Raw genomic sequence first — 27,556 nt, 5'->3', positions numbered from 1 at the left:
TCTTTTATTTTTATTTTATCAATATTATCATACAGGAAGCATTATTGATAATGTAGCTTCTACAGTACAAAGTAGTAGTACATAGTTGTTATTGACTAATACTGAGGTCTTAGCAATAAAGCCATTAATTCTCTTGCTTTCCAGTATAGTGAGTTTAGAGGAAAGGGCTGGACATTGCTAAAGATGATTCTGATTCATTTCTTCCTGAAGACAGCGTAATGGACGAAGTGGTGAAGAAGTGATTTGATAGTCATGCCCTGTGAGTGTCCAACTGTACTTTTCCTTGGATACTCAGGAATTATATTTTGTTGTACATTGAGACACTCTCATCTTTTATTACTTGAAATTTCGTGGAAATAATAAAGTTGACATGGGATTTTGTGAGGTATTACTTCCCTTCTTAGTAAAACGGTTAGCAGCTACATTACCAGATAATCCACAGTATGGTGCTACCCATTGAAAAACTATCCTTTCTTGTGCTTCATCAGATAATGTATAATTTTTCAATAATCAGTAATTTTCTTCTTTTTTTTTTTTTTTTTTTACTTTTAGGTGACAGATTAGTGGTTATAGCAGTAATAGCTGCTTTAGAATCATTGAATGGTACAACAGATTTCGAAGCAATGAATATATGGCTTCAACTTCTCCATCAAAATCCGTTGCTCCATAACCTAAAGAGTTATAAAACGAGAAAAATGGACATGTAGCACCAGCATCTGTTCCATTTCGGTTGAACAGTGGGGATCCATCAGTGAAAATATGAAGCCATTCTTTGTTAGGGAGCCTACTATGAATAGTTTTCAATGCTAGCAATTTATTACATCTTTTGGAATGCCACTTTTCTTGGTATCTTCAGCCAGGTCCAGATAATACTCTATTTCTGTTGCTTATACAGGATTAGTTTATAAATGAGAATGAAATACAGTAAGTATAATAATCCTTCAATAACTGTCTTTTTAACCTAATAAATACAGTAGCGTGCAAATTAATCCGAACAACGTAATTACTTATGCAAAAACACTCAAACAGGATAAAAAAAAAGGATCTAAGACATACCTCAGTAATCTATGTGGCCTCCCTTGTTCCTAATAACAGCTCTGAGACGATTTGGCATGGATTTCACTAATTTCCCACAAATATTCTTCATTTCTTCATCGCGAAACCATACACCAATGAGGGCAGAAATCATCTTCTCCTTTGTAGAACAATCCATTTTTTGCATTCTTCTTTTGCAAATTGACCACAAGTTCTCAATGGGGTTGATGTCGGGTGAGTTGCCTGGCCAGGGGAGTACTTGAATATTCTTCTTGTTGGAACACACCTCTGCCATCCGGAAATGATTTTTGCAGCTGGGATACGATTCTGGTTTCCAATAAGTGAATATATTTGTCAGAATTCATCATTCCCTTGATAGGTATTAATGCTCCAGGCCCTTCATGTGTAAAACAACCCCAAAACGTTACTTTAGGGGGGTATTTGAGTGCTTGTTGGAGATGAGCTGCTGTTACTTTTTCGGATCCTTTCCGTATGTAAGAAACACGGTGGCCGTGGACCTCGAAATGAGACTCATCGGAAAAAAGTACATTCTTCCAGTCATTCACTGTCCAGTGTTGATGTAATTTTGCCCACATTAAAAGTTTTTTGCACGTAACAGGGGTTAGCAGTTGCTGCTTAATAGGCTTACGAGCCCTTCGTCCAGCTTCCAAAAGCCTACGCCGCACTGTTGTGACGTGAATATTCGCCCCAGTGGTAGTCATTAACTCGCGGGTTAAGTCGACAGCAGTTAGTCTAGGATTTAATTTACTTTTCCTGACAATTAAACGATCATCTGCAGATGAAGTCTTCCTTTTCTGGCTATAGTTTCCTTTTTTCTGGGGTGTGATGGATCCAGTCTCCCTGTATCGTTTTATGATCGAATTAACAGTAGCCAAACCGATGTGACATTCTGCAGCAATTTGCCTCTATGTCATAGAAAAATGCTCTGCTAATGTTATAATTTTAGACCGTTTTCGTGGAGTTGTATCCATTTGTGAAGACGACAGAATGTACACAGGATTGCAGTATTAAGTCTTCAACACAACTGAAATGCTTATAAGTATAAAACGACAGGCAAAATGTCACATATTATAAAAAAAATAACGACAGACCTTCAACAATGGAATTACACGTACTACAGATGTCAATTAAAGCGGTATGAGCAGCTGTGAGGCCAACAATGACAGAAAATGTAAAAATATGTCGTCTTCGGATTAATTTGTATGCTACTGTAATACAAGAAATTATATTAGGTCATTACATAATCAAATATGACTAGCGCTTTCGCCAATTAAATGGCATATTCAGGTCTAATTAGCATATGGTACAGTAATGCTTTAAGCATAAAGACGTAGGTAAAAAGCAACATAATAAAATATGACGAATTGCATGATGTGAGATAATTAAAACAATATTATATGAATGACTGTACAATCACGAAATAATGTAATAATAATCACTTGAAAGGCATAGTGGTTATAGTGATTGAACATCATATAGAGTCTAGATGTTAAAATACAGAATCCATGCATTAAATAGAAGGCTGCAAAAACATGTGTGCAGCTTAGAAGTATGAAGATGACATGGTTAAAATGGGTAAAAATGATGCAGCAGTCATCACGACGCAAAAAATGGGCAGCATGTTATGAATCTGTAAGAATCAATAAAAAAAAGTGTTTAAGTAAGAAAAGTAACATATACGGAGCAAAAGGAAGTTATCTAGCGATAGAAAAACTTACAAAATTTGAACCTGTAGGAAGAACCGATGTTTCATGGGCAGTTGCGTGATGTTGACTGGTGCATTGACATATGAAAGAACCACATCATGATGTAAGTGGAGAGGGGTACGTGTTGCAGTAAGAAGAGCTCCTATTGGCCAATTTGAATAAAGAGTTGTTAGAATTAGGTAGTTGTTCATTAAGTAAAGAAATATTATTACCAAGAAATGTAGCTATGTAAAATTCTTCTGCAACTAAATTGATATTCCTGTTGTTGATAGGTTTTAAAATTTGTAAAGCATCTGACATTTTTTGAAGTTCATGGTTATTCTCTATTAAGTGGGATGCGAATTTTGATCTATTACGTCAATCTGCTTTATGTTCTGAATATCTAGTTTTGAAATTTCTTTTAGTTTGGCCAATATATTTCTGTGTGCAGTTCTTACAATGCAGCATGTAGGGGAGAGTCGGGTAGTATCGGACAGTGCGTTTCTTTCATCTACCAGTATATGGTAGTACCTGAATGACATGGTTACGTTTCTCTATGCAACATCACAGAAATGTAACCATGTCAATCAGGTACTATCATCGTGTGGTAGATGAAAGAAACTCACTGTCCGATACTACCCGACTCTCCCCTATACTCCACCACTAGCGTATTTATCAGAGTTACAAATATTATTAGGGATAATAAAATAATAATAATAATAATAATAATCCGTGGCGCTACAGCCCGTGAAGGGCCTAGACCGACCAGCTGGCTGCTGGCCTCACGCCCACATATCGAAGCAGAGGTGGACGATCATCCAACCAGAATGGAAGTATCGTGTGGTTAGCACGATGATCCCCCCAGCCGTTATAGCTGGCATTCGCAACCGGATTTCGCTACCTATCGTAGCTCCCCAAGTGCATCACGATGCTGGGTGGGCACCGGTCCCATACACTGGCCGAAATTTCTTCTCCCATGAGGACCTGAACCAGCGCGAATTCCATAACGCGAGTCCTAGGCAGGAACTTGATCTTAAACAAAAGCAAAAAAAGATATTTTGAATTCACTATTTTCTGACGTTATTAAAAAAATAGAGTTCAGGGAAGTTCTGGGGGCAGTGCCCTCATGCCCCCCCACCATAACTCTGCCTATGCCTGTCCAATGTCACAGGGTTGCCAGATTGCGTGAAAACTAGCAGTTGTGCTACTCCGAAGCCCTGTCTGAGAAATTTTTACTTATGACAATTTGCAAAGTTTTGCGCTACTAGAAATTTTGGTGAACGGAATTTGGTCGGAAGAAAACTCCTTATCATCTTAAACAAACCTATTAGGGATAACATTATTAAGTTTGTTACCAGTTTTGAAGGTGACCTTTACATTTTCTTTCTTCAAAAAGTTAAGTAACTTATAGGACACATTATTATAGAAAGACATTACATTCCAATATTTAGGTTTTTTATTATCTGTTAAAGCAGTAAGTGTGGTATCTGATTTCTTATTTAGGAGGGATTTCCTTTTGGAAAGAAGTTTATCTATCATTTTCTTGTTAAAACCATTTTCTATTGCAAGCCCAACTATATATTTGTATTCTTTCAGATAATTTTTCTTAGAAAGGGGAACTTTCAGTAATCTATCAATTATAAATGTGAAAGTGCTATGTTTATGACACTGAGGGTGACTAGATTGATTATGAATGGTATGAGTAGTATTCGTGGGCTTTCTATAAATATCGTAGTAATTTTCAAATCTAGAAAATTAATGGATCTGTTGGTTTCGCGTTCAAAAGTGAATCTCAAGTTGGGATGCAACATTTCTACCCATTTTAACCATGTCATCTTCATGCTTCTAAGCTGCACACATGTTTTTGCAGCCTTCTATTTAATGCATGGATTCTGTATTTTAACATCTAGACTCTATATGAGGTTCAATCACTATAACCACTACGCCTTTCAAGTGATTATTATTACATTATTTCGTGATTGTACAGTCATTCATATAATATTGTTTTAATTATCTCACATCATGCAATTCGTCATATTTTATTATGTTGCTTTTTACCTACGTCTTTATGCTTAAAGCATTACCATATGCTAATTAGACCTGAATATGCCATTTAATTGGCGAAAGCACTAGTCATATTTGATTGTGTAATGACCTAATGTAATATCTTGTATTATTTATTAGGTTAAAACGACAGTTATTGAAGGATTATTATACTTATTTCATTTATATGCTAACTTGTCGGACCAATATGCCTCTTAAATTATGAATGAGTTTCTTTACTTGTTGGGGGATGTATCTTTTTCTTAATTTCATGTACTTTAGAGAGAAAGCTTTCCTGAGATTTAGTTAACTACGAAATTTCCTAATTCCCAATTGCTCAATGAAAGTCTAATCAATTTTTCGTAATGAATAATAGCATCCTTTTCTAGCTCAAATTCAATAAGAGACTTGTGAACTATTAGTTGCATTGCAAGTATTGGAATAGATTTGACAGCTCCTGTAAGTAATTAAAGACTTCGGTTTTATAATCGTTTTTTTCTTTTTAAGATTTGCTATTATTAAAACTTCACCACAGCATATAATTACTCTTTCATCGTATGATTTCAACTAGTTTCGGTACTTCTGATGAAGCAGAATAGGGTTTTATTGCTAACTTTCCATTAACTAGAACCACACAGTGAACACTTCTTGTTCCAGGAACAGTCTTGAGGCCGGCAAATCTTTGAGGATTTAGATTTTGTAACTACTTCTTCATGTTTTTCAATGGATGTGAATGACACAATGATATCCTATATATTGGATTTTAACCAATCATACAGTCCTTTACGAGTTGAAATTAGAGTTCTTGGCTTTTCAGTGAGTCGCTTCATTGTACCCCTTACACTGTCACTGGGCCCTTTACCGTGTCTAGTTCCAAAGAAATGCCACTCTGCAGGTATTTGAAAATCATGTTCATGAATGAGTAGATTAACGGAGTTTTTTCGTTCTTGTATTCGCTAGCTGCACATTCACAGAAATCATATATTTGAGATATTTCGGTATGTATTTGTTTCAGATGTCCTATCATTTTCCTTCAAAAACATGAACTGTTGCACTATTGTGAACTAAGCATTCCGAAATTACTGAAAACCAAAGGTTCTCTAAATTACCACCAACTGAATTTCTGTAATATACTGTGAATGGGTGTATTGTTGCTTGAGAAGTACTCCAGTGATGACCTTGTGTAGCATGCTGAATAATGAAACTGTAATTTTCTGAAAAATCACCAATGATAATGAACTCACCGGGCTTTATTTCATTTTTCAGCTACTTTCAATAATTTCCTTGGGACTTTGCAATGAAGTTGTGTACAGTATCTTGAATTTTTTAAGCTAACCAATGAAGTTATTAATGAAATTTACACAGTCACTTTTCACTAAAATCATATTGGCCCTGTCAGTTGTCGTCCATTCCTTGTACTAAACTTCTCTGTAACAATGACGTCAATATTTCTGATAGATACATTTATAGTTCCTTACATTCAGGAGCATATGCTTCTTCACTTGTTGAATTACCCGCCTCTGTTTGTAAACCTTCTTTGCTTGTTGATTTGTCGACCTTACTTTCAGTCCCAGCAACTTCACTAATTATTTCAATTTTTGAAATCTGATGGCAAAAGCGTTCTCAAATAGCATCACCTACCACTAAATGCGGGACCTTTTTACACATGCTACTTGTGACTTTTCTTTTACAGACTTGTGACGAATGTTTTTAAAGTCCGAAAGTGTTGCAACACCACAGATGACTCCAACTTTTCGTCTTTAATTTAGGCATATTGAACACTTACAACTTACAATGACAGACCAGATCAAAATCGCCGTCTAAACTGAAGGGAAAAAGTTACACTGACAGAAACAGAACAGAATCACCCTCTAAACTGAAGGGAAAAAGTTGCGCTGAGATTATAACAGGAAAAAAACACTCACGTGGAATCTATTAGCATACTGTTGAGCGGATGTCGCAACATCTGGCATTTGTCATATCGATCGCTAAACACACGTGTGGGTGTCTGGTATGAGCGCGTGACATAATACACTGCACGCGACTTTGATCCTTAATGACAACATTTGCAATTCTGGTTTATTTAATATTTCCCGAAGTATTAGAGTCCCCATCATAAAATTTCTGTAATAGATTAAGAAATTGTTTATCTCACCATAAAAAATAGAGTATGGTAAAAAAAATATTCAATTTGAAAATATTAACATTTCTTTATTTTACTGTAAGTTTTAATACATGCCCGAAGTAAAAATCCATAATAACTCAGAAGTAAGTTTAAATATATAGAGTCATCATTGTATTGGCACAATTTGTACGTTGATACAATGAAGCATGTCATTTTAATAATATTTTTAACAACAGTCTACATATCAACTCCCAGAATATTTCACCCTTCATTACTTTTCAACCACTGGAGATATGAAGTTCATATTAGGCCATTTAACTATTTATTATTATGACATTCATTTACTAGAATATTGAAAAAATCCAGAACTTGATGTTACAAATTTTAAAATGTTGTATGGAATGACCCTGGTTTTATATAGACTTTATAAATAATAGTAAGAGTTTTACATTCCCATTCCATCACAATACACTACACAATGTTGTTGTTCATACTGCTGCTGTTGTTTAACGCCTTGCATCTGACAATAAAGTAATAGCATTTTTGCTGTCCTACACTTCTCACAGTACAGAGTAGTTTCCAACATTGCACTCCTCTGTCTCTAGTTGCACAATTTTCTACTAGTTTTTTTTTTTTTTTTTTTTTTTTTTTTCTTCTTCCTTTTCAGTGATTTGGGGTTATTTGCTTGGGACACATACAAGTGAATTTTAACATTTCATTCGAATCCTTTATGAAGCTTAAGGGGGGGGGGGATGATGATTTGTTCTCAATATATACTTCAGTACAAAAATTTTCTGAGTTAATGTTGACAGTATTGAGAGGATATGAACTTTGACATATCTTCATATATTATTCTGAAAGAGAATATAATAAAAATAAGTAGGTACTATAAAACAACATTACATACAATAACATTTACTCACCATTTCATTACCTTCATTTAACATTCAGGTATGTGTTTAAAAAAATCAGTACTACCAGTAATTGTACTTTTGTCTTGGTTTTAAGGTTTTCAGCAATGAATGTGTTTCTTAGCTGTTGCTTCAAACACAATCAGACATTAAACCATTTCAAATGTAACATTGTCAACGTCTTTTGCTATCACAGTTTTTAAACACTTATATACAGGATTAATTTTACCACTTGCGACACTGCCCTCTATTTCCTTGCGTTTCTTTATGAATGTTGCAAGTGTTGACTGTGTAAACCATACCTTTTAGCTACTTTAGTCTGCTTCATTAACAAGTAGGCCTATATAGGTTTATGCACAAGTTCGTTGTATTTTTGTTCGTCATCACAATACAATAACATAAAAATACAAAAATAATATATTATTATACACATTAAAATTGGTTGTATGTGTTTAATAGATCGGCCCAGAAAGGAGGCAATAATAATTGAAGCGTCGGCTGCAAAAATGTGTACAACGTTGTTCTTATGAGGGTAGCAAACTTTTGAGTGGACAAATTTCACGTACTGTATTGATGGACAGTTGCAAGCCAAGGAGTATAGCAAGGTAACATGACATACAACATTATTACACGGAAACATGCTGAATGAAAATTTTGTAACTTACAACATTGTTCCAGCTGACACTTCAATTGATCTAACATTTTCTTGAGATAATTCATTACAAATTGCAAACCGTCCGGCTGCTTTTTGTCTCTTGCCTTGAGGATGGCTGCACTTACTTCCGATATGCTTATCAGCTCTATTTTGAGCTTGGACTTGTCCCTTTTCTTCAATGAAATTAGTTTCCTATCTTTAGCAGCTTTTCTTTAATATGCTTTACTTTTCTCTGCATCAGTGGCAGCTGATTGACTGAGGCAAGTGAAGCCAGGCTTCAGTCACTTGGCTTAATTGAAATCAAATTTTGTGTTTTTATATAATATATTAGTCATTTGAATTAAGTATATATCGCTGTAAAAGTATTTGAAAACATTGTGATGGATATAGACCTGTTTTGCAGTTAAAGGTAAGGTAAGGTAATAACTGCCTCCCATTGGAGGTAGCCCAGAAGGACTCAGTATACTCTCCTACATGAATTTTGCAATATTAAATGTTTACATAAATTTTGTAGAAAGAAAATTAAAATAAACATATATGAGGTCTGGATCACTTGTGCCGAGTCTGGTTTCTGCATTTCATATGTTTTCGCGGGCTTTGAGGTTGCACTTGAAATGGTGTAGCTGAGGCACAATTCGTCTGGTCGTGGTCTGGTCAGCTTTCACTCCTCCCATCCATGGACCGGTCTATTGGGTGGAATGGGGTGGGTATAGCAGTGGTGACTTGTCTTCCTAAATAGACCATAAATAACATAAAAATTCCCGCTGTTTAGCAGGCAGAGACCCACACTGTTCTCTACCCTTATGTTTTAGTTTATGACTCAAGTGAGGATGTTGTACTATTGTACTTCGTAGTACAGTTGTGAGTGTGGTTCAATGTTGTTATGTTTCGGGAAAATATAAACAGAAATAGATGCGAAAAATAATGATGATTTATTTTTTCTTTTATTTTAATAGGTTATTTTACGACGTTTTATCAACATCTTAGGTTATTTAGTGTCTGAATGAGATGAAGGTGTTAATGCCAGTGAAGTGAGTCCAGGGTCCAGCACTGATAGTTACCCAGCATTTGCTCATAATGGGTTGAGGGAAAACTCCTGAAAAACCTCAACCAGGTAACTTTCCCCTACTGAAAATCGAACCCGGGCCACCTGGTTTCGCGGCCAGACGCGCTAACTGTTACTCCACAGGTGTGGACAATAATGATGATGTAGGCCTAGTTAATCCATTGTTAGAGTGTTCTTTTTCGAAAAGAAATGATATTGAAAGAAAGGAAGTTTTAAATAAAGATATAGCCTACCAAGATGCCTACGCCATCGCTGACAATTTTTCTGACAGATAATCTTAAAACACATGTTTCTATTGCATCGTGATATGGGCAACCTAAATGGTTAAGTAGTAATGTGGTGCAAAACAATCTTAAATAAAAATAAACCTTGTTTGTTGCTATCAAAGGAAAGAAAGAAAGGAGCAGTGTGTCTACTGAGAGCTTCAGCGATCTGAAAAATATTTCCAGGCGAATTTCAACATATATTTCTTCAGCTGAGCATAATATGGGTTGCTTCATCACACTCACACAATCACTGAAACAAACTCACAGCACAACAATTTATTTTGTAAGTGACAGTATTATTTTTAATAATAATAATAATACAGTAATAATTATATTAATAATATAATAACAATAATAATTAATATGGATAAACATTTCCTATAGGAGGCACTTAAACTAGTTGCATCTGGCCTCACTGAGGATTTCGGTCACTGGCCGCTATTGCTCTGCATAGAGATTTAGATATGCCTCGAAGATGTCTGTCTGTGATCTGTACAGGAGTTTGATAATTTCTTTTCTCTGTTCGTAGCACTCAAAATCAAACCAAGTTTTGGCTGTTCTTTACCTTATCCTTGAATTTATTATATTAATTTATTACTAGGCCTATTATTATTATTATTATTATTATTATTATTATTATTATTATTATTATTATTATTATTATTATTATGATCATCATTTGTATAAAATATTCACGATATAAAATGATATATTGTCATTACTTTTCGTTTCTGACTTGAATGTTATGGCACTACTCAGACAAAGTGGCTTCAGCCGCCACTGCCTGGGACTTCACAAAACTCAAGGATTATCTCTTAGTAATGAATAAGTGAATTGCACAATTACATTTAATGACACAGAAAAAAACAGCAATTGAAATCTTTAAGAACAAAAATTTTTGCCCATCAGGCATCTATAGCATACAGCAAATGCAATTTTAAACTAGTCTAGGATATCACAGTTAGAAAGCTTAACATTGCAACAAAAAGAGCATCATATAAATGCGACAGAAAATTTTAACACTGCTTATTACTTAGTTCAAAAAGATCGACTATTCTCTGACCATGAACATTTAATTCAATTGCAAAAGAAAAACGGACTCAATGTTGGAGTAACTCTTCATTCCTGTTACAGTGCGACTGAAATAATCAAACACATTGCATTATAATTTAAAAAGAGACTGATATCAGAACTTACAGGTGCTGCCCATAAAGTTTCAGTATTAATAGATGAATTGGACAAGTAATCTGCTTTAATGGTGTATATTAAAACTTCCATGCATGGTACAGACGAAGTTATATTTCTTGAATTAATTAGTCTTCCAAATCAAAATGCTGAAACAATTACAAGTGAACTTCTTAAATGCCTTTTCTCACATGGTTTCACTGAAAGTTACCGTCAAAGAAATCTGATTTGCTTTGTATGTGATGGTGCAAGTGTTGGTAGATCCTCTGGTGTTGGGAAATTGCTTCAGAATAAATTGCAACAACCCAATATTATTATTTGGTACTGCCATTTGGAGTTAGCTGTTCATGACTCTATATCAGATATGAATGCCATTAATGGCTTTAAAATTACATTGACACAATTTATGCCTTGTTTAGTCAATCACCAAAAAATATGGCAGAGTTGCAAACAGTAACCTCAGGGCTGAGTGTTGAATTAACTAAAATTGGAAGAGTCCTTGATTGTCGTTGGGTTGCTAGCAGTTTTAGATCTGTGTCTGCAGTGTGGAATGCATATTTAGCATTAATTATCTATTTCAGAGAAGCAGCTTCTAATCCTAAACGAACAGTTAATGAAATAATAAAATTTACAGGACTATATAAACGCATGGAATCTGTTGAGTTCCTGAAGGACCAAGCATTAATAGTACATGATGTTTTGGAAGAACTGAAAAACTTGTCTCTACAACTTCAAGAGCGAACTTGCACAGTAAGTCGTGTGGACAAATTAATTAAAAGAACAATTCGGTACATAGAGTCACTGAAGAAAAACTAGGAGAAAAAGAAACAGAAGCCGAGAAAGCATCAAGAAGTATGCATTATCTAGAAATTTCATTGACGAATAATAAAAGAATAGTAAGTATTGATAGGCTTCAGTTCCTTTCGAGTATTATTAATAACCTTCTAAGGCATTGCTGTACCACCGTTGCTTCACATCTAAAACGTAAAGGTGGCAATCATGAGACTGAAAGTTATGAGCAAATATTGACATTTTAAATCCAGATACATGGCCTGAAGATGAAAAAGGAAATATACGAGATGGCGAAGAAAATATAAGAAGAATGTGCACAAGATTCTGCTTTGACAATGTGCGATCCATTTTAAATGGATTTTGGGAATATTTCGATGTAGGAAGGAAGAATATTCCTGTTTCATTAGTCCCTTTGTTGAATGCGGTAACCACTATTCCATACAGCATGGCTGAATGTGAAAGAGGATTTAATGCTATGACCACCACTTTCTACATGGAATGCTCTACCTTACATCAAGTCCTGGTTAGTGCACCACCGCTCAGTTGAAGATCAACAATTGCGACATGTATCAGAGAATAAAGACAGTGAGAGCAGGGAAATTTGGAAGCTATTTTGACAAGGTAAATAATAAATATTAATAATGTTAATGTATTATTTGTCATTTAAATTTTAGACATGGGTGAATTAACATGTAGGCTGTAGCACCTAAATGACCATGTATGCAGGCTGCAGGGGAAAAACTATAGTGAAAAAGTTAAATAATACCATGTAATAATAATAATAATAATAATAATAATAATAATAATAATAATAATAATAATAATAATATATAAATACGAATAAAATGTGATATATCGTGTTGTGGATTTTTTTGTTCAGATATAGCCCTGGCACATTTTTTAGGATTAACCACTGTGTTTCTGCCCCATAGAATGCCACACTCCACACAAAGCATTTCACTAGTCTCTTCCTTAGTTCTTTTCCCAGAGGTCTGCAAAAAATGCTCCTTTTTCTATTAAAAGCTTCCTTTGCCATTGCTATCCTCCTTTTGACTTCCTGGCTGGAGCTCATGTTACTGCTTATAGTACAGCAGTAGCAAAAAAAACCAGACCGACCCTTGCAGCTGATTTCAGAGCCCTTGTTCACTCCAGAGCACGATAGACTGGTAACAAAGACTTTCGTGGTTCGAATCCTGCCTGGGAAGAAAACTTTTTTTTGTTCCTTATTCAAATTTATTTCCAATACTTTTCGATTGCTGGTAAAATTCATGTTCTGGGAATAATAAGTTAATTAAGTACAGTAGAACCCCGATTATCCGTCTCCCTAGTAACCTATTGGCGGATTATCCGACTGTCTTTCTCTCGCGGTTCTTTCTTTTTTTTTTTTTTTTCTTTTTTTTTTGCTATAGAAATATAATTATGAAGTATTGTACATTATTAGCATGTTATTTTTTTCTAGAGAAGGCTATTATAAGACTTTACCTTTACACAGTATGATATAATGTTCGAGTTATACTGTATAACTTCTATATAAAATGTCTTCTTGGAGTATCAAAATAAATCGTGTTATTCTAAGGATAATAAGTGCAAATAACTGAGTGATTTGGGGAATGAGAAACTGTGGCTCATCTTAGAATACAAGATTGGAGTCATAACTGTGTGCAATTTAATAAAAATCAAGGAAAAAGTGTATAAAGTATGTAAATCTACAACACGAGACCTCCACTATCCATATCTTTCCACAGACAGCTATTACAAGGAGTTTCCTTGGCTCTTAAAAACCCATTGTTAACAACCAAACTTAGGCCTAAATTAATGAACTTCTGAGCCACTATCTAGCCTGTTGAATACAAGACCATAGAGAAAATTACGAAAGTGTAAGCATTACTCACTAAATTTACGAAAATATTTTGATACTGATTATCCGATTTTTTCGATCAACCATTCAGCCTACTCCTTCCATTACCATGGTTAATAGGGGTTTTACTGTAGTAAAATATCGCTGCAATCGAAAAATAATGGGAATAAATTTGAATAAGGAACAAAAAAAGTTTCCTTCCCAGGCAGGATTCGAACCACGAAAGTTTTAGTTACCAGTCTATCATGCTCTGGAGTGAACAAGGCTCTGAAATCAGCTACAAGGGTCAGTCCGGCTTTTTTTTGTTTGCCACTACTGTACATTCCAAGTATTTGAAGCTGTTCACTTACTCCACTGCCTCATTTAGTTATTAACAAACATACAGAGATACATACAAAAAAAATTCAAAAATGCAATTTTTTGGTCTCAGAATAGTTGAAGCGTCGGCTGGAACAACGTTGTAAGTTACAAAATTTTCATTCAGTGTGTTTCTGTGTAATAATGTTGTATGTCATGTTACCTTGCTATACTCTTTCGCTTGTAACTGTCCATTAATGCAGTACGTGAAACCTGTCCACTCAAAAGTTTGCTACCCTATAAGAACAACGATGTACGTGTACACAGTTTTGCAGCTCCTGTAAATTTTACCAAATGTAACTTATAACGTTGTTCCAGCCGACGCTTCAGTTAATTAACATACGGACAGACATACAAACAAAAATTTGAAAAATGCGATTTTTGGTCTCAGGATAGTAAGTTAATTATACATGTTAACACCAATTACTTTTGCAAGAACGAAAATTACCAGAAAAATTTTGGTTACCAGTACAGTTTTATTATAGATTATTGTTGTGGCTATTCTGATTTTTGTTTCCTTACGCAAACATGCACAATTAACTGAAACTAATCATTTTCAGTCTTGCAGTACTCTGTGCTCTGGCAACAATTCGGTGTTTTTTTGGTTTTTCTGAACCACACATGTGAGGTGGACAAATCTGGACTACACGAGAGATAAGCTGCATCTACACCAGGGCTGGGCACCAAGAGTGAATTCTACTCTCTCATAGAGAGCCATATGACTACTCTTCAACCCCTTTCTTCCCTGCCAAATATTGCACAGCGTTGATGCCATGACGGATGAATATTAAGCATCCCCGTTTAGAGTTTGGATTTGCTCCTAGCGCCCAGCCCTGATCTACATAGTTCATTTTTCCATGTGCATACGCATGCAATCTGGGAAGAATATTGAAAGAATCAAATTTAAAACGTGCGTTCAATTCAGATGCACGAAGATTTTGTGTCTACATCAACGAGCTAGATACTATAGAGAGGCTGTAGACCTCTGAAAGTTGAAGACAATTGAACATTAGTCCGCCATATTTTGGTTAGTATTATTGTGAATTGAGTTACGTATTAGGACTATGTTAATAAGTAAAAAGTAAAATACACACAAAACTTTACGTTTTATAACAGCTGTAGGCCTGTGTTTTATTAGTTTCACTAAATATAGCCCAGATATTAAATTACAAGCTATACTCAATGCAACCAAAGCAAAGCACCTAAAGACGGATGAATGTATTCGGCAGAAGAAAAATAAATAATTTTTTGACTTCGTCACAAATTTAATTACCTTACAGCTAGTCTAACCTAATACGAAATCATGTAATTCAGTGCTCACCAGGTGATTTCAAGAGAGATGACGTATGTAACTAACAGGAGTAAAATATAGGAAAGGAAGTGGCGAAAATTTAAAAAAATCCAATAATTAAGTTATTGAGAAAAATTCATTTGAAATTCAAATTAACACAGAGAAATTTTGAAAACTGCAATTATTAAAACTACAAATAACCTCTTAGCATGCAACATAATAATTAAAGAATGACACTAATAGAAAGTTACTCATGATCATAACTCATCCCATTTATTGAAACGATAAGATATTATTAACATTGTTATCAGAAACAACAGGAGCCACAGCTAGCTACACTTCTTTTCGCGTGATGGAGACATCGTGTAGTGTAATATAATTTGAAACAAATATTGTCGCGTGATGGAGACATCGTATAGTCTAATAGAATTTGAAACAAATATTGATCTCACACGTGTCTCGCAACTAAGCAGAGGCTTTTGCTGAATAAAACTGTTCTTATATTATTTTGAACAATAATGACAAATTGTGTGTGATGAAAGTGCCAACTTTCCTCTTTGTTAACAAAAAGAGCCCTACGCATTAATAAAAAGAAAATTGGAGTAGGCCCTATAAACACAATAAATACTAAACTCTTGATGGTACAAACTTATTAATACAGATATTTCGCTTATGCTCAGTCCGTCTTATCTTATAATTCTCTGGGGCAATGGTACCTGTATTGAGAGGGTTTAATTAGCCAGCAACGAATATTATGATTTACGGTACATTTCATTTAAATCCGAGGCAATGAGACATTTTTGGAAATTTTAAAGTCTTAATTATTACTTTTTCATTTATAAATCAGCTTTTTACAAAACCTATAGCGAAATGTTTAAATTAAATATTGATGTATCCGAAAAATATAATAATTTGTTTTATTTTACCTGGCAGAGTTAAGGCCTGCTCTTCCACTGGCCCAAGTCTACAATTAATACAAATAAATAATAATAATAATAATAATATTAGATATGTTGTGAAATAGTATTATTGAAAGTGTATCATACAAGAATATGAAATAAAGTATTCATTGGAAACTACGGGACACCTTATTATTCAAAGTCTCTCATTGTTTCCGTTTGCCACATTATAACCAAATTACTACTTGACATAATTTCAAACTTGTAATAAGTTTAAGGTGGTGTTAAAGGACTATTTGTTTTCATAATATTTATTCGGATCAAGTATCTAACTCGTTGCAGTGTACCTTTGATAAGCACTCCTTGCGGAGGCTGGCGGTACTATAGACCGCCATGTTTTGTAGGGAACGATCCATAGTACTGTTGGCCTCCGCAGGGAGCGCTTATCAGAGGTCTTCAGCCTCTCTATAGTATCTAACTCGTTGGTCTACATGGTGTGCCGGTTTGAATATCATCTTCACTGCGTATATAATATATTAATTAATATTAAATATCATTTTCTCTGTTTTGCCAAGAATATAGACCATTTAGCAGTGAAGAGTTTCCAGGGTGCACCAACGAGGAGGTAGGTCTGCATTGCACCCCACATTTGATAATAAGCTAACCTGGAAGCTACAAACCCAAAAAATTGCATCTTGAGCTTCTAAGCGTCTTAATATGTTAAGACGACTACTAGGAAGTAAGTGCGGCTATACATGGCATACTTTGACGTCCACTTACAAATCATATATTGAACCATATATTACTTACTGCTGTGAATCACTTGTAACAGCCTCAGACAATACACTTAACAAGCTTGAGTTGTTTAAAACTCAAGCGCTTTGAATATTAACAGGAGTTAAAACAACATCTAAAGATGCAATGCTGATTCTGACAGGGATAAACCCATGAGAAAACAGATAGAAGAAAGAGCACTTCTTCTTCATGAAAAACTTCTTAAGAGTTCAGATGAATTTTGGAGCAGTTATAAAACAAATGAAAGATGTCTAAAAGCCCAAGTAGGCTTTATTCAATCAGTAAACAAGCTGAAATCAAATCTCCATCTAAAAATAACCAGCCAACTGTTACTAAATCTGCAAAACCCTCTCGAAATTACCACTGTTAGATCCTCCATAGTTCTTGAGGACGTTTTCACTAGAAGTCAGATTGACAAGGAAAGTTTAAGATTCATGGCTCTTGAGACTATCCACACCAGATACCCAGGATCAAATTGGCTACACATCTACACTGATGGATTCAAAATAGCTGGACACTTGAATGCTGGAGCTGGAATCTATAGTAGCCTGTTTTCATTTTATTCCCTGTAAGCCAGAATACATCAGCTTTTGAAGGAGAAGTCCAAGCAATTAGAGTGGCATTACAACTCACAGTCCACTTAGGTAAATTCAGTAATGCCGTTATCCTCTCTGACTCTAGAATGGCTATCCAATCAATTAGTCAGACTTTCCAGCCTGGCTCAATAGAAATAAAAGACTGACAAGATATGCTAAAAGAACTTGCAGCAAACAATAAAACAGTTGCTCTATAGTGGATACCTGGTCACTGCTCAATCTACGGAAATGATCAAGCAGACTCCTTGGCTAAGAAGAGAGCTCAGCTCCCACTAACCTACTCAAAATCAATGTCATTCCAGTCTGTGAAAATAGCTGTAAAAGAGCAATTCAAGAACAGCATCTGCAAGACCTATCATGAACATCTGAGAAGCACTGGAGAGAGTCAATTCTGAAAATACCAATTCAGCCAACAAAAAGTGTAGTCGCACTCTTTAGTCTAGCGATTTACTGGCGAAACACCTCTTTCGTTTTGGAATAATGATGATACCATCCTGCAAATTGTGTACTCTAATACAGAGATGGACTGACCACCTTTCAGTATGTCCTGGCCTACAGCCACTCACAGAAGTGAAACGCTATTGGGAAGCCAGAAAGAAGATGCTTTTTCTCAAAAATTGTTTCTTAATGTTTGTTCACTTGCTGTTTTCTTTGAAGATTAATGAATCAATTTATCAGCCATTAGATAAATAAATAAATATTAAAGATCAATCCTCCATTCATTGCTTGAATGTGTAAAGTTGAAAGAAAAGTTGAACCGTGTAGATGCATCTATAAAAACTCAGAAAAACCAAGACTTCAGAAAGAGGACTACCTGTGGACATCAATGACTTCACACAGCAGCACGAACAAAACTACTGGAAGGCTCAATGGCTATCACGAGTTGTTGAATGCGCTACGCTATAAAGATTTTGCAATTTATTTCTTGAACTAGTAGTGATAACCGGTCCATTGACATGTTTGTTCATAAGCCATTAACATAATATATATATTTTTTTACATTATGCTTATTACATATAACACAGCAAGACATACCACCATGACACAAAAATGCAAAATGTCATTCGTCTGTCAATTCACTGATGGAAAATGATGAACACTGAGCGTGTTCCGAAACTCAGTGCTGAGCAATCTGAGGGCATCACGGTGTTCCGAATTTCAATGATGACGTCACTGATGCTCCACCAGTGTCGCACTGGTTCCATCAGCTTGCAGAGGTGGTGGCAGTATCCATCAGCCACCATCAGTGAATCTGATTGGTTCTTGTATATGACGGAAATTAGCAGATGAATGACATCATGCACTGTTGTGTCATGGTAATGTGTTCTGCTGTATTGTTTGTTAAAAATGTTATGTTTTATTTAACGACGCTCGCACCTGCCGAGGTTATATCAGCGTTACTGGTGTGCCGGAATTTTGTCCCACAGGAATTCTTTTACATGCCAGTAATTCTACTGACATGAGCCTGTCGCTCGCATTTAAGCACACTTAAATGCCATCGACCTGGCACGAGATCGAACCCGCAACGTCGGACATAGAAGATGTATTGTTTGTAATGTGCACAACGTAAAAAAAATATGTTAATGGCTTATGAACGAACATTTCAGCGAACCAGTTATTAGTACTGATTCAAGAAATAAATAATTTATACTCTCTTTCCTTTGAGCAAGATGACAGTATGAAAATTTAGCAAAATCGTGCTAGCATAACACATACAACAACTTTTACAGCCGCCATGATAGCCATCCAACCTTCCAGCAGTTTTGTTCCTATTTTGCTGCAGCGTAACGTCATTGATGTCCACCGGTTCAGTGAGATTTGGAATACGCTGACTGCCACCACTTCTGCACACTAATGGAAGTTCTGCTACAGTGCTGGAGCATCAATGACGTCATCGCTGAAATTCGGAACACCATGATGACATCTGATTGCTCAGTAGCTCAGTGCTGAGATTTGGAATACGCTGTGCTCAACGAGCTAGAACGTCTAGTGTTGAGAGAGTATTTTCCCTAATATCTGCTCAATGGACAAAAGAACGAAATCTCATACTAACGGAGACATTCAGAGGTATCATTATAGTGAAATATAATTTCAAGGTCATGACCTGTGAATAGTTCCATAGTTATTTGTTACAAGATAGAAGTCTGTCTCTTCAGGCTCTTGTGCATAAGGTGGGCTCCACCGATAAGTAGGGTACAGATGTAATATTGCTCTAGCAACTAGTGAGCAAACTAAGGTGAGCCATTGTTTTTATCTTTAATTTTGTTCATACCAATTTTTAAAAAGCCCTCCTTTTTTCAGCTATATCCTCTTATTTTAAATTCCATGTCCTCCTATAGAATTTCTTCTCATGGTAACCTTACCAATACGGGGAATGCAGAAAGAGAGATACAGGAGCGAAAAATGAAGAGAGAAGAAATCGATCCAGCTTTCTATGGAACAGCAGCTATGGTGGAGAGAAGCTGGGAGAAGGCTAATTTCGACCTGAGACATGCACTGACGCACCTGGCAGTCCATGGCTTCCACGGTAAACTGTGCGTTGAAAAGAAATCGCACCACCCGAAAGAAGATTGTGTGTGTGAACTATGTGGACGAAAGTGTGACACCTACCACTTCGAAGTGTAAAGAGAGTGAGCTCTCTGAAAGACTATGCCACTGAACAGAAATAAGCTATAATTTTAAAATTGCCCGTTCGGGTGCGATTTTCAATGTTATTATTAATTTCCGCCCTATATAAGAACCAATCAGATTCACTGATGGTGGCTGATGGAGACTGCCATCACCCTTACAAGCCGATGGAACCTGTGCGACACCGGTGGAGCATCAGTGACGTCATCGTTGAAATTCGGAACACCGTGATGCTTGAGATTGCTCAGCGTTGAGATTCGGAATACGCTTTTTGACATCATCGCTGAAATTGGGAACACCGTTAGAAAGAGATCTCTTTCTAACTCGTTGCCGTGTTGCCATCTGATTGCTCAGAGCTGAGATTCGGCATCTGATCGCTTTACGAGTTTGCTGCACAATCCATAATGGCGGAATGGGTGTTTTGGTCTTTAGCAACGTTTATTATTGTTAAAATCGTCTAATAATATTAATAATCTCATGTCATTATCATAGCAGTCGAAAATACTTAACATGTTCGGTTTTTTAAGGTTAAATTTATTACTCCAGTAATAGCAGCCAATATTAATTGTCCACCATTTTACAGTCAGCTGGCCGAATTGCGTTTTTTCGATCCTCTTCTTGCTGCAGCAATAAATGAAGCGCTTTAAAAAAATCGCACCAGCGTATTCCGAATCTCACCGGTCCGTTGGCATCAATGACGTCACGTTGCAACGAAAACAACTGTTGGAAGAATCGAGCTGTCATGGCGACCGTGTAAGTGGTTATCTGTGCGAAATTTTCGTACTGCCATCTCGTTCAAAGAAAAGAGATCATAAACAACTTATTTCTTGAACCGGTAGTAATAACTGGTCCGTTGACATGTTCGCTCATAAGCCATTAACATATTGTTTTTACGTTGTGCCAGAGCCTTCTTTAGTTACAAGCCGGGGCATGGGTAGGTTTGGCAACGCAGAGTGGAGGCGAGAGATTTTAGAGTGATATTGTGTTTGCTCATTGCTTTCGTTATACGTAACGCGTATTTTTTCAATATTACTTCATGCACAAAGGTAAGATCAAGATTCAGAGTAGTGATGTAAATTATTACGGGTTCGAAAATAGTGTTTTATTGCAATCAATTAGCTATACTTCAGAATACGGCGTAAGTAGGCTACTTACATACAAAGGCTGCCACTTAAAATAATTAAAAAAAAACATGTTTTTATTGATAGTACGAAGGTAAATAAATAAATAAAAAAGATATTCCTTGCACCGAAAATAATAAAATCAATAATGCAATAAAGACGTAAGTTCCTACGCAGTATTCTTAAGTTCCATTCAGTTAACAAATTTGTGGCTAGCAAATTGACAATGTTTTGCGACTTAATGGTGTTTCATCTGTGAAAGGTTTAGGATATATTTTAATATTATCTTCTGCGATTATCTATCGTGTTTTTCTACAAATATTTCATATGCCTAGAAAGTGCTGTGTGCCTATGTGTCGTAGCAACTACACTTATAATTTAAAAAATAAAAATAAAAACATACTTGTTTTTTTATTGATGGTACAAGGGAAAATAAATAAATACTTAAAGAAATGTTACTTGTACCAAAAATAAATAAAATAATGACGTACTTTCGCAATACCCTATTCCAATCAATTAACCATTATGTGGCTAGTAAATTGACAATGTTTTGCCGCTTAATGTTGTTTTACCTCTGACATGAAAGGTGTAGGATATCATATGCATTTTAATTTCATGTGATTATGTCGTGCTTTTCTATAAATATTTCAGATGTCCAGAAAGCCAGTTTTAGTTCGAACCTGGCTAGTCACCATAACAATACTGTTATCCTAAATTATTTGTTATAAACTTTTTAAAATATAATTTTAAATAAATATAACTACAGAAAACAAGCTAAGAATGTGAATTATGCAAATAGGCCTAAAATAAAATGTAAACAGAAGAAACTATTGACATTCCTATTATAATAAAAGTATGAGGATGTAAATACAGTTAAGCCAAGTAAAACAATCTATGAAAAAATGAAAACACATCCCTTCAACATAATACGTAACAAAACGCAACATTATGTATTAAGTACATGTATGTATCAATTAGCGTAAACTCAGTGGACTTTAAATCCTGTAAATACCAAGTGGGTGAATATAGAGTATCCAACGCTTACTGAACAAATATTTCACTTTTATCACTGCCAATGTTGCGCTATAATCGTATATGCAAGGTAGGCTATAACACAAACCTAAACTAACCAAACCTAACCTGTCAAAGAAGCAACAAGTTATACTAAATATGTGTAAAATTGGCCTATGTCTCTATAGTGGGCGGGACATAAGTAACATTGACCAAACCAACAAAGTGATTATATGCATGTACAAATTATGGATAGTTCTGACGTATAGCAGGCATTCCGAATCTTCAACAAAACTGCAACATTTATGGGATCACAAAACAGCTGTTTACAATGACTTTGAAAACCAACGGCGTAACTTTATTGATATAGCAGGCGAGACCCAACAGTTTGACTAGAATTCTGATACACACAAATCACAAATAAGAATATAAAAATGTGGTTATACAATATTTAATAGAATAGTCAATTACTTTGTCATCCATAACCGTAAAAATTCCCAAAGACTGCAACCATTTTATTTTCATTTATTGTCTTGTTTTTTTTTTTTATCACCAACACGCATTTAGTTTATAATACATCAACAATTAACGTTTGGTACGACCGCAAACATAATTCCATCGACACACACTTATATTGTAACATTAATTTACATTGGAAATCGGCATTAGCACAAACACGTGTACTGTACGGTCAGCCTCCGGGTGACAGATAATTACAGTGTTGCCGACGTATGGCCCCGGCTTGTAACTAAAGAAGGCTCTGGTTGTGCTCATTACAAACAATGCAGCAGAACTAAAGCAGAACACACCGCCATGACACAACAGTGCACGATGTCATTCGTCTGCTAATTCCCGCCCTATACAAGAACCAATCAGATTCACTGATGGCGGCTGATGGAGACTGCCATCACCTCTGCAAGTTGATGGCACCGGTGCGACACCGGTGGAGCATCAATGACGTCATCGGTGGAATTCTGAACACCGTGATGCCATCGGATTGCTCACCGGTGAGATTCGGAATACGCTGATTTAAAAAAAAGTACCTATTTGTGTTTTGTTTACGAAGAAGCTGCAGGAGTGCAGCATTATTAGAGGAAGTTGCAGAATGTGATTTAATTTACGATTTTGTTGCTCTGCTTTAATATTAAGGTAATGAATTCATGAAAATAGCTATTGTCTCAGATTATATTTTTGTATTAAATGTGTTTTTCGCATAAAGATTATGTTTAACAACATGTCAAATAACAAGTTGGCCGAACAACGTGTAGTATACGTGCAGGTAAGATTTGAACCTAAATTACGTTACACAGTTATATGTTAACGTTGAAGTAATTCTGTACAATTGCGTTGCGTTGCAACGAAGGTGCGAACGTATACTCGTATGTAGTTGGCTTCTAGGCGAGTTATATGTACCGCAAACAAAAGCAAAATTGAGTGCCGGCACCAATTTCACACCGAAATAAGGGTGGAAAGTTCCTGTGAAAGTGGTGGCCGGTGGAAAGATGGGATCGCATGCCTTGCATGTAATCTCTTTGGTGGGTACATACAGAGTAAGCAAGTTTTCACAAGATCGAGTATCGGTGACAGGTTAGGTTTGGTTAGTTGAGGCTTTTGGTATACCTTGCATGTACGCATTTTGGTCGATAGGTAGGTATGGTTGTTCTGTATGGTTGTGAAATTTGGATTCTCACTTTAAGAGAGGGGCAGAGCTCCTGAGTATTTGAGAATAAGGTTCTTAGGAAAATATTTGGGGCTAAGAGGGATGAAGTTACAGGAGAATGAAGAAAGTTATACAACGCAGAACTGCACGCTTTGTATTCTTCACCTGACATAGGCTAATTAGGAACATTAAATCCAGATGTTTGAGATGGGCAGGGCATGTGGCACGTATGGGCGAATCCAGAAATGCTTATAGAGTGTTAGTTGGGAAGCCGGAGGGAAAAAGACTCTTGGGGAGGCCGAGACGTAGATTGGAGGACAATATTAAAATGGATTTGAGGAAGATGGATCATGATGATAGAGACTGGATTAATCTTGCACAGGATAGGGACCGATGGTGGGGTTATGTGAGGGCGGCAATGCACCTCCGGATTCCTTAAAGCCATAAATGTAAATAAACTGTATATGTTATCGTTATCTTAATTACAAAACCTCGTAACTCGCTCGGATGTCGATTTTCACACTTTGCGCGTTTTTGAAAGTATATCCACAGATCCATCTACTGACAAAGCAATGAAGCTTAATTTAAAATACTAGCGCTAATATTGACTACGAACCACTTCATTTCTTTCTCTGTGAATACACTTCTTTCAAAATGCACAAAAAGTGAAAATCGACATCCGAGCGAGTTGCGAGGTTTTGGAGTTAAGTGACAGTATTGTCGGACCATCGGATCGTTGCCCCTTCAGCACTGTCGTCGTTCTTGGAAAAGTTAACGCCTGTACTCACCCCATTCCACCCGTTTCTCTCCCACTACGTCAAACAGCAGGCCACTAACCTTGCCGAATAGGGATGTTGCCAAATTTCTGTCAAACAGTGTCATGTCTCTTGAATATTGCTTATAATACTGTAAGGTTAATTATTACTTATTCATAATTTAATTTAAGTAGTCTAATGACACTGATTGACTTACGCAAAATGCTATTACTTGCTTAATAATATTTCTTTCACCACTCCGTGCTGCAGTATTCATGTTGCGTTGACAACACTGGACTGCAAGTGCAAATAAACTGTCCCGCAAGAAGGCTCAAAATTGTGAGTAGTGGGGGAGAGAAATAGGAATACAGGGGGAGAAATGAATTGCCGAGGCTGAAAAGGAATTAAGGTTCAGTTCGCATATCTTATGGGGGCACAGATCCGATGGTCGGACTATATATAGAATAAATAAAACTTTAAAATTAATGTGAAATTAAGTTAATTAAATTCATTAGTTTGCTTTATATCAAGTAAATGAGGAATTTATTCAGCACTAATTAAGGAATTTTAAAATAACTATTTCATTAAAACTAGGAGGGTCTGGGCCCCTCCCCCAGCTCCAGGCTAGAACTGCCTCTATTTACAAAGGTGGTTTGTGACAATTTTTATAATAATTTTATTATTACAATAACTTATCAGAATACATAAAAATTTGTAACTGTAGGCCTACATATAGGCCTATAACAAAATAAGGAAAAGAAGCGATATAAATACAGTAATTATAAAACATAGATCATAGAAATAGACCTATCTGAAAATAATAAGATTATTATAAAAGAAACAGAATTCAGATAAAACATTTAGAAAACTATACATTTTATTTAATATTTGTCTAATGGCTAGTACATGATATTTACAATCATTGACTGAGGGAGAATAAAGTGATGAACAAAACTACGAATTAAATAATCAGAAACATTCAGGCTCTGGCTTCGCAGTAGTGGTCGATTTCCTTGGAGGATTTCAGAGCAGGGCATTTTGCAAGATGCCTGTCCATGTCTTCCTATCGATGGCACAAAATGCAGGCTGATGATGGCAGGATGCCAGGACATTGGAGGTGTTTACCCAGGATGTCATGTTTAGTGTTAACTGCTTGCAACTGCTAGTCTTCTGGGTTCAGGAAGTATATCCTTTAGTAATTTTCTACGTTGTTGCGAAATGTTTATGTCCAATTCTTGTTGGTGATTATTTTTTTTGTAGTTGCTTGATGTATTGTTTTACTGAGCTTAATGACTATGGTTTCTGTGGGTTTATTTGGAGAGTGGCACCTTTCTTAGCTAATGTGTCATCCTGTTCATTCCCATGTAATAGATTACAATGTCCTGGGATCCATTGTAACACAATTGTTTTGTCATGTTCTTTTAAAGTTGCAAGTATTTTTTTGGCAATTATTGATTTGTTGCAGCAGCGGATTTTCAGGGGAGGCAAGGAAGGCCGTGCTTCCCTTAATATTTTACCAGAACGCAATATGGCAGTAATAATTTCAGCTGAATTAAGATCACAGACAAGTTACAGCAAATGACGAACATTTTCCCTTTTATATTAATTTTACTATTCACTGTGACTAAGATGTAAGTTACGTAAAGTCGACCACATCCAGTTGGTGATGCCCGCTCGCTATACTGTAGATAGTACAAATAATTCGTACTGAAAAATAACAGCTAGTGCTGTAACCTGTATAGTCGACATCTAGTAGCCTGCAGTGTCTATGCGAGAGTGGGAGAGAGGAGTCGGCTACACCACTCTACTCCCCGGTAACCATGACAACAACAGTTCAACCAATAAGATATCTGGTTAGCGTAGTGTTTAAACTTGACTAGAACGCGCGAGGGGAGCTGATTTGGAGACGTCCTTCCCACCGCTAACAAGTGTACTGCTGTACTGCTTATAGTCACGGCTGGTTTCGGCTGTATTGGGAAGCTCTCTCTCTTTCTCTCTTCTTGGTTTTAGAAAATTGAGTCACGTGTTGTTAGTTTTCTCTCCCTGCATAAAAGTTTTCATTTACATTGTTAGATTTTGTCTTATTTGCGGGTGTTCTTGTTATTTTATTCTTTTGTGTTACGAGATGTATTTACATGGGTTACATCAGCTTCTTGTCTATGCGGATGACGTGAATATGCTAGGAGAAAATCCACAAACGATTAGGGAAAACGTGGAAATTCTAGTTGAAGCAAGTAAAGCGATAGGGTTGGAAGTAAATCCCGAAAAGACTAAATATATGATTATGCCTCGTGACCAGAATATTGTACGAAATGGAACTATAAAAATTGGAGATTTATCTTTTGAAGAGGTGGAAAAATTCAAATATCTTGGAGCAACAGTAACAAATATAAATGACACTCGGGAGGAAATTAAACGCAGAATAAATATGGGAAATGCGTGTTATTATTTGGTTGAGAAGCTTTTGTCATCTAGTCTTCTGTCAAAAAATCTGAAAGTTGGAATTTATAAAACAGTTATATTACCGGTTGTTCTTTATGGTTGTGAAACTTGGACTCTCACTTTGAGAGAGGAACATAGGTTAAGGTTGTTTGAGAATAAGGTGCTTAGGAAAATATTTGGGGCTAAGAGGGATGAAGTTACAGGAGAATGGAGAAAGTTACACAACACAGAACTGCACGCATTGTATTCTTCACCTGACATAATTAGGAACATAAAATCCAGACGTTTGAGATGGGCAGGACATGTAGCACGTATGGGCGAATCCAGAAATGCATATAGAGTGTTAGTTGGGAGGCCAG

General features: G+C 36.0%; 1 protein-coding gene and 1 long non-coding RNA gene across 6 annotated transcripts in view; one reads left to right on the top strand and one right to left on the bottom strand.

Annotated features, from left to right (window-relative positions):
- Positions 1–514: 514 nt before the first annotated feature.
- Positions 515–20,824, bottom strand: LOC138709227 (uncharacterized). The gene is made up of 2 exons (XR_011334885.1): positions 20,719–20,824; positions 515–9,206 (listed from the first exon to the last, which is right to left on the bottom strand). It is a non-coding gene; the product is annotated as an uncharacterized lncRNA (long non-coding RNA).
- A 2,072-nt stretch (positions 20,825–22,896) lies between these two features.
- The window catches only part of drosha (ribonuclease 3 drosha), a 175,692-nt gene continuing 171,032 nt past the window's right edge, over positions 22,897–27,556 (top strand). For all 5 annotated transcript variants that reach the window (XM_069839849.1, XM_069839848.1, XM_069839847.1 and 2 more), the window contains exon 1: positions 22,897–23,489. The gene's annotated coding sequence lies outside the window, so the exon portion shown is untranslated. The remainder of the gene's footprint in view (positions 23,490–27,556) is intronic.

This window comes from Periplaneta americana, chromosome 11 (genome assembly GCF_040183065.1).
Source record: "Periplaneta americana isolate PAMFEO1 chromosome 11, P.americana_PAMFEO1_priV1, whole genome shotgun sequence".
Classification (NCBI taxonomy): domain Eukaryota; kingdom Metazoa; phylum Arthropoda; class Insecta; order Blattodea; family Blattidae; genus Periplaneta; species Periplaneta americana.
The sequence above is the reverse complement of the archived record's forward strand: the minus strand, read 5'-3'. Positions and strand labels throughout refer to the sequence as shown.